This window comes from Tenrec ecaudatus, chromosome 1, assembly GCF_050624435.1.
Source record: "Tenrec ecaudatus isolate mTenEca1 chromosome 1, mTenEca1.hap1, whole genome shotgun sequence".
Classification (NCBI taxonomy): domain Eukaryota; kingdom Metazoa; phylum Chordata; class Mammalia; order Afrosoricida; family Tenrecidae; genus Tenrec; species Tenrec ecaudatus.
The window spans coordinates 77,242,285-77,257,340 of NC_134530.1; the positions used below are offsets into that span (position 1 = coordinate 77,242,285).

The following is a 15,056-nucleotide window of genomic DNA, read 5'->3' on the forward strand; positions in this document are numbered from 1 at the left end:
TCTTGCCTGGCCTGTTGCAGTAGCATCTTAATACTCTTCTGCAATCGATCCTCTACCCCAGCAAGCTGAGCAAACCATTGTAGATGCTACCACGTTCCCAAGGACCATGTTTAAACGTCCAGGATCTTCAGGAGAAAGTTCTAACCCCGTGGCCTTGCTGACATAATCACACCCCGCCAAGCTGTCCAGCCTTCTCCATCTTGCTGATTTTCAAGGCTCCACCAATGGAACACCTCTGTGCTTCCACCAGAGCCTTCTCGTCCTGGTGCTACACTTGCTTACTGAGCTAACTCAAAGTTAGAGCAGCCTCTCTTCCAAGAAGTCTTTTCCAACCTCCACAGAGACCCCTCCATGCTTGCATGCCCTGCATCCAGGGGTGGGATTCAAATAATTTAACAAACGGGTTTGCTGCCCTAATGATCATTTTAAGTATAAAAAACATGTATGCTGAAGGGCAGTTTATTACTTTATATAGTTAAGAAATAAAAACAATAAAAGAGGTATATAGAACTATATTATAAGACAGTTTTAATAATGAAAGTATTAAATAATACCTAACAAAAACAATAAAACGGTTATTTAAGATATCTCCATATTGCTTCGATTGTAATTTTCTTCGCTTTTATCCGAGCATCATCAGCCATGTAATTTATCTTCACCCATCTTTTCACTGTAGGAGCGGGATCCCATTCCTTTAGAAATAGGCCAATTTAACGATGAAACACACAACTTTCCTCTAGTTCTTAAATGCTTCCCCTCCATTCCACTATCATGATCAGAACAAAAATCATATTGTGAATTAGGGGTTGTGCAGAGTGGAGACCCAAAGCCTATTTGTCAGCCACTGGAGATCCCCTTAAGGAAGGGTTGCACGGAGCAGACGAGTCAGTCAGGGTGCAGTGTAGCAACAACAAAACATACAACTTTCCTCTAATTCCTAAATCCTCCCACCCCCCCACCCCACTATCATGATCCCAATTCTACCTTACAAATCTGGCTAGACCAGAGGATGTACACTGGTACAGATAGGAACTGGAAACACAGGGAATCCAGGGAAGATGATCCCTTCAGGACCAGTGGTGAGAGTGGTGATACCAGGAGGGTGGAGGGAGGATCGGGTGGAAAGGGGAACTGATTACAGAGGACAGACAACAGAAAAGTGGGTGAAGGGAGACGTTGGACAGTATAAGATATGACAAAATAATTTATAAATTATCAAGGGTTCATGAGGGAGGGGATGCAGGGAGGGAGGTGTGAAATGAGGAGCTGATATCAAGGGCTCAAGTAGAAAGCAAATGTTTTGAGAATGATGATAGCAACAAATGTACAAATGTGCTTGACACAATGGCTTGTGATAAGAATTGTATGAGCCCCCAATAAAATGATTGTTTTTAAAGGAGTAGGCCAATTTGACAATAGTCATTGTGTCTGATATATTAGAAACAGGGGACTTCTCTTCTCTGAACATATTATATTAATCTTGGAAAAAACCCTTTCTAGAGAGGTCTATAGAGCCAGCCCCACTACGAGACTTGATGTCCTTCACTGACCCATAGCAATACTGGGGACAACACTGGAGACACAGTATGGGAACTCTGCCCGATCTGACCCCACCACACTGAGACAAAACAGAACAGCAAGGGGAACAGAGCAAAGAAGTCCCCAGGGAATACCAAAAATAGACTGGGGCCAGGGCATGGCACCCCATCAGACTCGACTAGAAAATGCTCCTAAAGAGATGGGTCAGTCAGGGTGCGAGGTAGTACCGATGAAGAACACAGCTTTCCCCCAGATCCTGGATGCTTCCTTCCCCCAACTACCATGATCCGAATTCTACCTTGCAGGGCTGGATAGGGCAGAGGTTGTACACTGGTACATATGAGGGCTGGAGGCACAGGGAATCCAGGGTGGATGATACCTTCAGGACCAAGCGTGTGAGGGGCGATGCTGGGAGAGTGGTGGGTGAGTGGGTTGGAAAGGGGGAACTGATTACAAGGATCCACATGTGACCTCCTCCCTGGGAAAGGGACGGCAGAGAAGGGGGGGAAGGGAAACTCCGGATAGGGCAAGATATGACAAAATAACGATGTATAAATTACCAAGGGCATATGAGGGAGAGGGGTGCGGGGAGGGAGAGGAAAAAAAAGAGGACCTGATGCAAAGGGCTTAAGTGGAGAGCAAATGCTTTGAGAATGATTGGGGCAGGGAATGTATGGATGTGCTTTATACAATTGATGTATGTATATGGATGGATTGTGATAAGAGTTGTATGAGTCCCTAATAAAATGTAAAAAAAGAAAAGAAAATGATTAGGGCAAAGACTGTACAGATGTGCTTTATACAATTGATATATTTATATGTATGGATTGTGATAAGAGTTGTATGAGCCCCTAATGAAACGTTTAAAAAAAAAAGAAAAGAAAATGCTCCTAAAGGTCAACGAAAAGACCTTGAACTACTTACAGCCTTTTCTTTTTTTGTCGTTTTTTAAAAAAATCATTTTATTGGGGGCTCATACAACTCTTATCATAATCCATCCATCCATTGTGTCAAACACATTTGTACATTTGTTGCCATCATCATTCTCAAAACATTTGCTTTCTACTTGAGCCCTTAATATCAGCTCTTCATTTTCCCCTCTATCCCCCTTTCCCTCCCTCATGAATCCTTGATAATTTATAAATTATTGCTATTTTTTTCATATCTTGCACTGTCTGACATCTCCCTTGACCCATTTTTCTGTTGTCCACCCCCCAGGAAAAAGGCTATATATGTATATGTAGATCCTTGTTATTGGTTCCCCCTTTGAACCCCACCCTACCTCTACCCTCCCAGTAGCACCACTCTCAGCAGTGAGTGGCCCTGCAGGGATCATCTGTCCTGGATGCCCTGTGTGTGGTTGGTTTTATTGTTGTTGTTTTGTTTTCCTCTGTCATCATTTTTGTGCATATTATTATCTCTGCAGGTCTATCTAGATAAAATTGGTGGGATAAACAATCTGTAGGACAAAACAATGGACTGATGGTTGGGGGCGGGGGTTTTGACATGCTACAGTGGGAGGTGGGGGAAAGGAAGTGGGTGTTACCAAACCCAGGGACAAGGAAACAACAAGTGATCTAAAATAGATGGCGAAGAGGGTGTAGGAGACCTGGTATGACTTGATCAAGGGTAATGTAACTGAGAAGAATTACCGAAACCCAAATGAAGGCTGAACATGATAGTGGGACAAGAGGCAAATAAAAGGAAATGCAGGAAAGAGCTAGGAGGCAAAGGGCATTTATAGGGGTCTAAATACAGGTGTGCACATATGTAAATATATTTATATATGAGGATGGGAAAATAGATCTATGTATGTTTTTAAATTTTTTAAAAATATTTTTGGGGGCTCTTACATCTCTTATCACAATCTGTACATTCCTCCAATGTGTTAAGCACATTTGCATATATGCCGCCATCATAATTTTCTTTTTTCTTTCTTTCTTTTTTTTAATCATTTAATTTGGGGGTCATACAACTCTTATCACAATCCATATATACATCAATTGTGTAAAGCACATTTGTGCATTCATTGCCTTCATCATTCTCAAAACATTTGCTCTCCACGTAAGCCCCTGGCATCAGGTGCTCATTTTTTCCCCTCCCTCCCGATTCCCCCCTCCTTCATGAACCCTTAATAGTTTATAAATCATTATTTTGTCATATCTTTCCCTGTCCAACGTCTCCCTTCACCCACTTTTCTGTTGTCCATCCCCCAAGGAGGAGGTCACATGTAGATCCTTGTAATTAGTTCCCTCTTTCCAACCCACCCTCCCTCTACCTTCCCAGTATCACCACTCACAACACTGGTCCTGAAGGGATCATCTGCCCTGGATTCCCTGTGTCAATAGGATCAGTTATCAGGCATGAAACAAAAAAAATCATTTCATTGTGAATGATGGGGAGTGCAGAGGAGAGACCCAAAGCTCATCTGTAGGCAACCGGTCTTCCCCTTACAGAAGGGTTGTGGGAAGGAGATGAGTCAGTCAGCATGCAGTATAGCTCCGATGAAACATACAACTTTCCTCTAGTTCTTAAATGCTTCCTCCCCTTCCTCCCCCTCCCCTTGCTGCCCTATCATGATCTGAATTTTACCTTACAAAGCCGAAATGAATAGCAGCATGTCACCTTCTGGTTATTTGGCACTTTTTCTCTTTTCATTATATGTTTTTTTAGCCACCAACTCATGGCTGCTCCAAGAACAATGGAACATGGTGCTGCCTGGTCCTGCACCATCCTCGATGGTTGGATATCAAACTATTGGAATGTGTAAGGTTTTCATTGGCTGATTTTCAGAAGTAAGTCACCAGACCTTTCTTCCTAGTCTATCTTAGTCTGAAAGCTCTGCTGAAACCTGTTCAGCATCACAACCAGAGTGATGCCCAGTGACAAACAAGTGTCAGTCATGCAGGAGGTGCATTAACTAGAATGCTAATGGGAGTCTCCCACATGAAAGGAGAGAATTCCACCATTGAAGGAAAATGTCCTTGACCCGTCATTAAGAAGTCCCAGGGTGGCAAATACAGTAGGTAATTAGCATCCACTCTTCCACCCTTATCTGGACTTTGTGTCCAATCTTCTTGAAATCACAAAAGCCAGTCACCAGCCTACATCTAGAATCAACATCCTTTCCACCCTTCTTCCTCATCCCGAAACTTCGAAAGAAAAGAGAAATTTTTGTTTTGTTTGGCTTTGTTTTCCAGTTTGTGAGAAGCCATCTAAAGTGCAGCTATGGGTCTCTCCCTGCCTGAGGAAAGAAGAGTGATGACAATGAAGGAGGTGTGGAAACAATTAGTCCAATGAACTAATGAGCCATGCGACATCAGTCTCCACCATCCTGAAACCAGAAGGACTAGATGGTGCCTGGCTACCACGGCCAACTGCTCTGAAAGGGATCACTTTGGAAGTCCTGGACAGAGTGGGACAGAAAAAAATCAAATGACAACATAAAACCAGGCTTCCTGGTCTAATAGGGATTGTCCCTTAGTCATCTTTCACGTCTAGACCTAAACTCACCCCATGCACCAATTTCCAGTCAAGTAATATACAGGCCTCTAAGGAGAAAAATAATATTAGGGAGATGCACTCAGCTTTAGAACAATCAGCTGTTTGAGGCCAAAAGAACAGTATTTACCCAGAGACAAAGTTCAGAAGGGTTAGAGAAGAAGGGGGAAGTAGAAAACCCAGGGAGGAAGTGGAAAAAGTGATACTACATGTGAGAGTAGCAATCAACTATATGAAACAACATGGGTATAAATTATTGAATGGAAAGCTGATGTACTCTAAAGCTTTCACCTGTATGTGTGAAAGTCATGTGTGTGTGCGCAGTTTTTTTCTTTTGATTTGCTTCCCTGATTTTCATCATGACCCTTTCACATCATGTCTCTCCAGCTTAGACTGGAGAACCACCAAAATAGTGGCTGTTGGGCCTCTTTCCATCCCATCCCACCCATCCATCCCTTTTAACTTTTCACTGCCCACCGCCCAAATAAGCCGGTCTTCTATGCTCTCTGGTGTCCTATTTCTTGGCTAACAAACTCTCCTACTCCTTTTGCATCTTCGGAGAGTGCAGTTATACTTCTTTGCCTTTATTGACACCTGACCCTCCTCTAGAAACCACCTCTCTTGTAGGAGGTAGGGCCAGAATTACAGCTCCGGCCCCTGTTGAAGGCCTTCTTTGTTCTCTGGCTGGAACGCCCTCTACCCCACTTCTCAAGACTACTCCTCAACCCTCGTTGCTCCTTATGCATGGAAGTGTCAACACGGACACGAGCTCATCCTCAATAGCCCCTGTCTGAGCATCCTCCTGGTGACGTCAGCAGCCGTGCTCCCAGCCTTTCAGTCTTTGGTCTCCTTCTCCTGTTCATCACCTCAGTCAACCACCCCATCGTCTCACCCCGGACTGCTCCATCACCCCAAACTGGTCCAGCCAGCACCTTTACACGCGCTCCAAATAAAATCTCCTCTACTGTCCACTTCCTCACTCTCACTCACCCACAAGGCCCTCATTTTCTTATTTCCAGATTAGCGTAAGGATACTGATTATTCATTCTTCACAAGAACAATGCAATAACATATAAGCTATCCTATTAATGTTGTGAAACAATATGAGAACAGATGGTATTGCTTTTATGTAGCCTCAGGTTTTCCCAGCCGCTTTCCCCTGAAAAATCTTGTAATATGAGGGAGCTTCAGAAAGTTAATAGGAAAATGGAATTATTTTTATCTCCATTCCCACAAATTCTTTTTATCTCTCTTACAAGTTTGAAAAGGCTCAGGCTTGGGTTCTGGCACAGACCTGCTTTGAAATCCTTGTTCTACCACTTGTTTGCTGTACATATGTATGCAGATTACTTTATTTCTGTACTAGACATCCCTCCCCTTTCTCATCTATGAAAATAGCAATAATCAGAGTTATGTCCCAGTATTGTAGTGAAGAACTAATGAAAAAATAAGATAGCTACTAGAAAGCCCTTGGGAGAGGGTCAAGTGCATCGTGCCACCACTACCACCAGTCATTGTTGAGTCCATTCTAGCTCACGGTGACACCATGTGCTTCAAGGGAGAACAGTAGCGATCTCAAAGCTGAGATCACCAAGCCTTTCTGCCAAGGTGCTTTTAGGGGGATGGGTTCGAACAGGCAACCTTTCTGTTAGTAGCCCAGTGCTTAGCACTTTAGACCAGCTGGGGTATCTTGGTATATAAGAAGCAACAAGTTGGAAACATTGTAGCTATGATAGCAAGGGGTGGGTAGACGGTTTTTAACCATAGCTGCCTTTCAAGCAGTGTAGATCTGAATGCACTGACGGTCCTTCTGTCCTCCGCGGGGCTTTGACGGGTGTGCACATGTGAGCTTGAGAGAAGAGAAGGAGAAGCTGAATGACTCTGTGTTTTTCTTTTTTTGAAAAAGGAGAAGTTGGAATTCACAGAGCGAAATGGAAGAGAGGAGGTAATCAAGAGATATGGAAGCAGAAGGCAAAAAGAAGAGTGATAAAGGCAGTGTACAGATAAGTGCTATAATCTGAGTTTTTATGGAAGTGCAGGGTGGAGTCCAAGCTGTCACAGCCAGGGGACGCCTTCTCGAGGGTATCCAGTAGTCTTCTTATAAGAAGAAGCTGGGAACTTCTCTCTCTCTCTCTGCCATTCCTCCTTCCTGGCTGCCTAGAATTCTACCTGCCTGGAGGGGTGGCCGCACGTGGGCCACCTAACCTGAGAGCTGTTGTCACCAGGTCATGTTTCTATCAATCGTGGAGCTTTGCTACTCTGCATGCACCCACTGGCATTGATCTTCCGACTTTATGCTCCACTTTTCTGCATCGCTGGCCCTAAAGAGAGTCCTGATTGCGCTGATTTGTGAACTGGGTTTGGACTGAGCTGGGATGCCTTCTGCCTATAAGATGATTTCTTTATATATGCTCTTATGGATATATGAGTGTCACTGAATTTGTTTCTCGAAATAACCTGGCCTCACACAATGGAAAAGGGGCTATTAAGCAGTGGAAGGCTTAAAATAGGACACTGTTAGTCACATATATGATATGAATGCCATCTGAGATTCTAAAAACTTCAGGAAAGCCCATCACACTCAAGAACACCTTCTGAGAAAGGAAAAATGTGAAGATGCATGAAGAGAGACCCACTTGTCTGTCAGTTTGTCATGTTGTGGTTAAATGTTTCTGTGATGCTGGACGTCATACCACTGGTATTTCAAATACCAACAGGATTACTTATGGTTTAAATACCAATAGGATTCACTGGAGCTTCAGATAAGACAAACTAAGAATACAGGCATGAACATATTTAAATAAACTTATATAATGATGGGGAAATAGATCTATGTGCATATATTTATAGGTTTAGTATTAAGGTAGCAGATAGACATTGGGCCTCTATACAAGTACTCCCTCAATGAAAGAACACTTTGTTCTATTAAACTGGCATTCCATTACGCTCACCTTCCCAACACGATTGCAGAAGACAAAGTGGTGCATAAGCAAATGTGGTGAAGAAAGCTGATGGTGCCCGGTAATCAAAAAAATGTAGCATCTGGGGTCTTAAAGACTTGAAGAAAAATGAGCAGCCATCTACCTGATAAGCAACAAAGTCCACATGGAAGAAGCACACCAGCCTGTGTCAAAGGGATCAGGGATCAGTCATCAAAAAACAAAAAAATCATATCATTGTGAATGAGGGGGAGTGTGGAGTGAGGACCCAAAGGCTATCTGTAAGCAACTGGACATCCCCTATAGAAGAGTTGTGGGGAGGAGACAAGCCAGTCAGGGTGCAGTGTAGCAACGATAAAACATACATCTTCCCTCTAGTTCTTAAATGCTTCCTCCCCTGCCCCCCACTATCATGATCCCGATTCTACCTTACAAATCTGACTGGACCAGAGGATGTACACTGGTACAGATAGGAACTGGAAACACAGGGAATCCAGGACAGATAAACTCCTCAGGACCAGTGGTAAGAGTGGTGATGCCTGGAGGGTAGAAGGAAGGTGGGGTAGAAAGGGGGAACCAATCACAAGGATCTACATATAACCCCCTCCCTGGGGGATGGACAACAGAAAAATGGATGAAGGGAGACTTCGGACAGTGTAAGCAATGACAAAACAATAATTTATAAATTATCAAGGTTTCATGGTGAGGGGATGGAAAGGGAGGGGGGAAATGAGGAGTTGATACCAAGGGCTCAAGTAGAAAGCAAATGTTTTAAGAATGATGATGGCAACAAATATACAAATGTGTTTGACACAATGGATGGATATATGGATTGTGATAAGAGTTGTATGAGCCCTCAATAAACTGATTTTTTTTTCAGTGGTTCAGCAATGAGCTTTATTGGGGGGTGCCCCTGAGGCCGAGGTCAGGGTCCCCTCTGAGGCCTCCATTTTGGGCTTTGCTCCCCTGCTTGGGCTATGTAGGCAAGATGTGGTGCTGCAGACAGCATGATCACTCCAGGTCACTTCTCCAGAGGTGCGTAGTTAAGCAGCTTCTCAATGAGGTCCACGTGGGCCATAGCATGCGACGGCAGCAGTACCGTCCAGTGCATCCAAGGCATCCCAGTGCATCCAAGGCCCAGTGCATCCAAGGCATCCCCCTCGGGGTACTCGGCTTGCAGCAACCCCAGGTAGGCCTCCCACTTGTTCCCAACGATCTTGCCACAGGTGAAGCAGCGCACGGGGACGATCATGGCGGTGGCACTAAGAAGCCTGTACAGCGCAACGCCCGACTACCAGTCGCAATAATAAACTGATTTTTAAAAAATGAAAGACTAAGAAGAAGCAGCTAGCAATCGACTTCAAAAAATATTAGCCAGTAAGAATTTTATGACTAGCAGTGGAATATTATCAGAAGATGAGCCCCTCTGGTTGGAAGGCACTCAAAAACAAAACCAAAAATGACTGAGGAAAAACTGCCTCCTTACAGAGGCCAATGGAGCATGGTTTCATGAACATCATTCACTGATGTGGCTCAACTGACAATGAGGAGAAACACTACAAATAGCCACCAATAATCAGGGCTTGGAATGCATGAAAGATGTATCTAGGAAAATTGTAAGTCATCAAAAAATGAAATGTAGTGCATAAAGATTGATATCCTGGGCATTAGGGAGCTAAAATGAACCATAATTGTGGTCTGCTATGCCAGGAATGAATAATTAAAGATGAATGGTGTCCAATTCATCATCAAAAAGGATATTTCAAGATCTGCCTATCTATGTTGTATGTGATAGGATAAAGTCTGTATACTTACAAGGAAGACTAGTTAATACAACTATTATTAAATGTGCACACCAACCACTAAAACAAGTGATGAGGAAAGGGAAGAAGTCTACAAACTTCTTTGGCATGTGAAAGTTGGAAACAAAGAAGGATCAGTAGCTGTGGAAAAGAGCCAGAGTGATGGAAACAAAACTGGAGAGCAGATGGTAGAATTTTCCAAGAGAAATTACTTCTTCACTACAACCCCCCATTTTCAACATCATAAAGGGCAACTATACATGTAAATCTCACCAGGTTAAATACACAGGAATCAAAGTGATTATATCTGTGAAGAGAGGAGATGGAGAAGTTCAATGTTATCAGAGCAAAGCGGGGGGGGGGGAGGGAGGGGGTTGACTGTGGAATAGACCAGCAATTACCCATTGTGTACAAGTTCAAGCTGAGGCTGAAGAAAATTAAAATAAGCCCAGGTGAGCCAAAAGGCACAATTTTAAATATGAAGGGGCTTCAGAAAGTTCATAGAAAATGGAATTACAAAACTTTTTTAAGTCCTCCTCATATATCCTATGTGAATTTGGAGTCTATCTCAAGTGTAGATATGATTCATTGAACATGAATTACCAAAATTCAGATGTCTTGTGATTTGCTCAAGGTCACTGATTTAGTAAGTAGTAGAAGCAGTTCTGTCTCCCTGGAATCCAGGATTCTTTCCATTACACTTCAGAAGGTTGGTGGTTCACCAACAAACATTGTGATGAACAATTCTACAAATAAAATTTCCTTAACTTTCTTGTAGTTGCCAAAATAATCAGCTTTATCCAGTTTCTGGGCTTTGCATGGAATATAAAAATCAATGTTTTTATTGAATAAAACAAGCTGCTTCAAAAATATGGTGGCATAAGTATGAATGTCATTTTACATATTTAAATCTTCAAAAGATGAATCTACACCCAAGTGTAGGCCAGCCTAGGGACTTAGGTGTGTTGACAGGCCAGATATTTGCCATCGTCATTTTATTTTATTATTTTTTTATCATTTTATTAGGGGCTCATACAACTCTTATCACACCTATACATACATCAATTGTGTAAAGCACACTTGTACATGCATTGCCCTCATCATTCTCAAAACATTTGCTCTCCACTTAAGCCCCTGGCATCAGCTCCTCAATTTCCCCCTCCCTCACTGTTCCGCCTCCCTCATGAACCCTTGATAATTTATAAATTATTATTTTGTCATATATTATGCTGTCCGACATCTCACTTCACCCACTTTTCTGTTGTTCATCCCCCAGGGAGAAGGCTATATGTAGATCCTTGTAATCAGTTCCCCCTTTCTACCTGACCCTCCCGGTATCGCCACTCTCACCACTGGTCCTGAAGGGATCATCTGTCCTGGATTCCTATCTGAACCAATGTACATCCTCCAGTCTAGCCAGATTTGTAAGGTAGAATTGGGATCATGATAGTAGGTGGGGGGAGGAAGCACTTAGGAACTAGAGGAAAGTTGTATGTTTCATCGTTGCTACACTGCACCCTGACTGGCTCGTTTCCTCCCCCAGACCCTTCTGTAAGGGGATGTCCAGTGGCCTACAGATGGGCTTTGGGTCTCCACCCGCACTCCCCTTCATTCACAATGATATGATTTTTTGTTCTTTGATGGACAGGCTAGATATTTTCATCTGGCACCTTCAGTGGGTTGATAGAACAGCCAGAAGGCCATCAACACATGTAAAGCAATTCTAGGAGCATTGAGTTCAAAGAAGAAAATAGTAGAAGGTGGCAAGATCTGGTTGATCCAAAGTCTTGTAAATCATGCTATGGACTTCACCTTGTCAGCAAAAAGTTTTAAATCATCAAATAACATGGTTATATATGTAACAGTATCTGAGCATAATGGTATAAGAGATTGTGGGAAATGTGAGGAGCAGGAAGACGGGAAGTAAGTAAAATCAATGAAGAGGCTCCAGTAATAATCCAGGTGAGAGATAAGGAGGACCTAAACTAATGCCACCACAGTGGGAGAAGTCATAATTCGCTATATATTAGGAGGTACATTCCCAGGACTTGTTGATATATGAAGGAAGGGACACTGGCACAAACAACCAGGTGGATAGTGCGCCCCCTGGTGATATAGGAGCATCGGAGTTGTTACAATAAGCCATTGCTGCATAAAAAACCACCCCAAAATACCTCATGGTCTTGAACATCAACAATGCATTCTTTTCACACTTCTGTGGATGGGCAACTTGCTCTTCTGCTGCTTTCACCTTGCCTCCCCCATGAGCTGGATTCATCTGGAAGGTCAGTTGGGCTGGAAGTTCAAGGGTGGCCTCCCTCCCAAGTCTGACAATGGATGCAGACTGAGGGATGGGTGCCATGCTTCTCTGCCACATGGCCTCTCATCCACGAGGCTAGAGCAGTTTTCATGTGTGGGGGTCTCAGGGCAACATTCCAAAGGGAAAAGGCAGAAAATAAGATCTTAGGACCTAGCCTCAGAGATTGCCGAATGTCATATGGGATGCATCTTATAGCTAAATCAAGTCACAAGGCCAACCCAGGGCATGTAGAAATAGACTACCTCTAAGTGGGAGAAAGAGCCAAGTCCGATTACAAAGAGACATTGATACAGGGAAGGGAGGACTCTATAACCTTTAACCTATCTGTCACCAGAAAGGAAGCTGCTTTGGGTGATGAGAAAAATATGATGCTACCTCAACTACCTTGTCATGCACTCAATCCATCTCTGAGTTTTAGTTTCTTCATTTGCAAAATAAATGACTATGCAGGTCTATCCTCCCAACCTGCATCTATGAAACTGGCTAACCCCCACACCAAGCGCACCCCCGGGCCATACCTACACTGCTGTCAGCAAGGGGTGGGATTTGAGACACACACAGGTAACTTGCAACAAGTAAGGGTCAGATTCCAGGAACCACCCACTACCTTTCAGTCACCCACCCTGTCAATCACTCCTCTCCATTCCATGGTCACAGGTCCCCACCCTCTTATCCTCACAAAAGCCACGAGTCCTCTCCTGTAACCCACTTTCCAAATGGCAACAAAGGACTCTCCCTAACACCACTCAACACCCTCCACTAGGTTGCCACACCCCTATTCTGAAGATCATCTAATACATGCACAAGACCTCTCCTGATCGGGCCCTGCCCCTTCTCCAGACTCATTGTTGGACATCCAACCTCATGCTCTGAACTCCAACAACTCCCCCAATGTGACCTGCTCCGTAGTGTATCCATGAACCTCCATCAGCTTCTCCCTTTACATGAAATGTCATTCACTCATTCATTCACCCATCCAAACACCCCTGAGCACTTTCTACACACAGCGGTAAATAACACATGGTCCCTGACCTGAAGAAGCAGTGGGCTTCTGCTGGTTAGTAGGCTACCAACTCCAAACTGAGTCCCACACGTCAAAGGCCACATGGTAGCCCTAGCATCCTTCCTGAAGGGTGCCTCTTTGATTATTCCTTAAAGGGTTCAGGAAATGTTTGATGAATAAATAGATGTTCAAAATTCTACAAAAGATTTCTAATATCTGCCATCTCGGTTTGTTATCATACTAAACCTCTAAAGAGGGCACTCATTTACACATTAGAAAAGAGAAAAAAATAACTGTGATGTCTTAGCTAGTCAGGGCTCCAACATACCACATTAATGGACTTCACAAGACACGACTATTTTCTCACTGAGGGACGGATCAGCAGGGAGGAGCCTGAGATGGCAGTCCAAGACCCTCAGGATGTAGAATTGAGACTTAAGCTAAACTTTCAAAGATACCCCCAAACCAAGGCCACTGCTATAAAGTCAATTCAGATTCTATAAAGCAGAGTAGAACTGCGCCATAGGCTCTGATGTTCTTCACCTTTAGGGACGCAGACTGCCACATCCAAACTGCACGCCAACTTAACCCACTCTGCACCAGGGGCTCCCTGTACAGACTCAAAACAAAACCCATTGCCATAATGACCTTATAGGACAAAGGAGAACTGCCCCCTCGGGTTTCCAAGACTGGACACCTTTACGACAGCAGAAAGCCTCATCTTTCACGTGCCTGAGGAGCAGCTGGTGGGCTCAAACCACCAACTAAGCAATTAGCTGCCCAACATTCTACTCCTTCACCAGGGCTTCCCCAAAGAGTGAGAGTCGTGGAAATGTAGGGAGACGGATAGACCAGCATGGGTGTGAAATGATACGAAGTATTGAGGAAGCTTTACGGGTTCTGAGTATCTGGAAACACAGGGTGTGGTGGGCACAGGAGTAAGTGATCAATGAGGCTGGAAAGGTAAGTCAGGCAATGCTTGGAGGCCCATGCCAAAGGTGATGGATGGACTTGATGCCCCAGGACTCCGTAGGGCTATGGGGCTATATATTCAGGGACAAGTGTTGGTCAGACTTTGTTTCAGAAAGACTTCAGTCTGCACAATGGGGCGGGGTGTATTAGAGGTTCCAGATCGTTAGAGACCAAATTGAAGGTGGCTCCTTGTCTTCAGAAGAGACAATAAGAAAATCGGCAGATGCAGTGGGATGTAAGGAGGTCGAAAGGACAGCATTTTATGACTTAATGGATGTAGACGGGGAGCAAGGTTCACTACGGTAACTAGGAAGGTTTTTCAGGTTTCAGGTCTAGGTGGTACCATTCCTTGTGAGAGAAGGGACAAAAGAGACGGGCATGGGAACAGTGGATTCCAGAAGGTGAAACAGACAACCGCTGAGCTAAAAGATGATCCCATTTATTGTCTTCAGCACACCTCTCCCACAGAAGCCAGAAGTAAAATCCCGCACAGCTGATCTCTGGGCCTCCGGGCCTCTCCTTCTCTAGTTATTAAACAGAGAGAATACCTGGTCTATATCTTAGCCCAGGCAATGACTACATAATCTCATGTCAACTTGAGGGTATTCAGTGACAGGGTGGAGTCTAGCCTGTCAATCAGGTCACAGCCTGATGATCCCTCCTTGTGGGTGTGGCCTTCTCATGAGGATTCTGGGAACTTCCTCTTCTCCTTGGAGGCAGAACACTCTCTCCGTTTCACATTCCTGTTGACAAGCCACATGAAACCAAGCTGATGGCAGCCAGATCCCTGGAGATGCGTCCACCGCCATTGGATCCACAGGACTTTCCACTAGCAGTCTGTGATCTTCCTACATTCGGCATCTTTGCATGTGCTGCGTGAGTTTAAAAAGGAATTTGTGGACTAGTATCAAACATATGGGCTAATATCGGACTTGTGGACCGGACTTGATCTGGACCGGGCTGGGATATTTTCTCAATGT

General features: G+C 44.0%; 1 pseudogene; it reads right to left on the bottom strand.

Annotated features, from left to right (window-relative positions):
• Positions 1 to 9,000: 9,000 nt before the first annotated feature.
• Positions 9,001 to 9,231, bottom strand: LOC142435575 (DNA-directed RNA polymerases I, II, and III subunit RPABC5 pseudogene; annotated as a pseudogene).
• Between the last annotated feature and the right edge of the window lie 5,825 nt (positions 9,232 to 15,056).